The sequence below is a fragment of the Arachis duranensis genome, chromosome 3 (genome assembly GCF_000817695.3).
Source record: "Arachis duranensis cultivar V14167 chromosome 3, aradu.V14167.gnm2.J7QH, whole genome shotgun sequence".
Taxonomy (NCBI): Eukaryota; Viridiplantae; Streptophyta; class Magnoliopsida; order Fabales; family Fabaceae; genus Arachis; species Arachis duranensis.
In genome coordinates this window covers 123,464,072-123,465,016 of record NC_029774.3, presented here as the reverse complement: position 1 = coordinate 123,465,016, position 945 = coordinate 123,464,072, and positions in this window count along the sequence as shown.

Genomic DNA, 945 nt, shown 5'->3' with positions numbered 1-945 from the left:
TATAAGAATATTGTCAAATTATAATTTTTTAGCTAAACATATTATAAATTATTGATATTTTATAATTTTATAATTAATATTGTTATATTTCTTTTATACAACTCTTATGCTAAAAATAAAATTATAAAAAAGAATTTATAATTTTTTAATATATATATATTGATAAACTTTTTAAAAACCTAACTCAATAATTATATGTTATGTTTAAATTGTTTTTATAAAATAAAAAATATAATAAAAAATTAAAAAATTTGTCTAAAATTCGACCCATCATATTAAAATTTATAGATCTGTCCCTATATATATATATTGTTATCTTCATCATTTTTTATTGTTAACTAAAATACTATCTTTCAAATAACAAATCATTTATTTTATTTTTCTTATATGACAATCTTGCTTTTTTTTAATACGTTGGCAATTATTAGAACAAATTTAGTTTAGGATATTATACGGGATATACATGTCTTCCATAATAATGTATATGAATATAAAAGCCAAAATTCGAAATTACCATCTACACGTCTTTTTTTTTTCCAGCATCTCTCGTTCTACATTGTTAAGAAGCTAACATCGAGCTTATTACCCAATTTTTTTTTCAGAAAAAAATAGAACTTACCCAGTTTTCTTTTAATAAAGGATATAATAATTTACGAAGAGATAGATACGGTATGAAAACTGATGGGGCCCGGCAACAATTTTAATTTTATTGAAGTTAGCAATTCGATCCAAAGCAAATGTGAACTATAGGAAGATAAAAAGAATAATCCTCCTAGCCATGTGATTAGTTGTTAGTTTTTCGTGAAGACTAATAATCCATACGTAATTTTATAACATACAACTACACCAAATCCAGAGTATTTAGAGTCTTGGTCTAGTCTTGTTGAATATTTATTCTATCTAACTAGTTGTAGATTAAGTTGAATAAATTGAATTCCAAAGCAT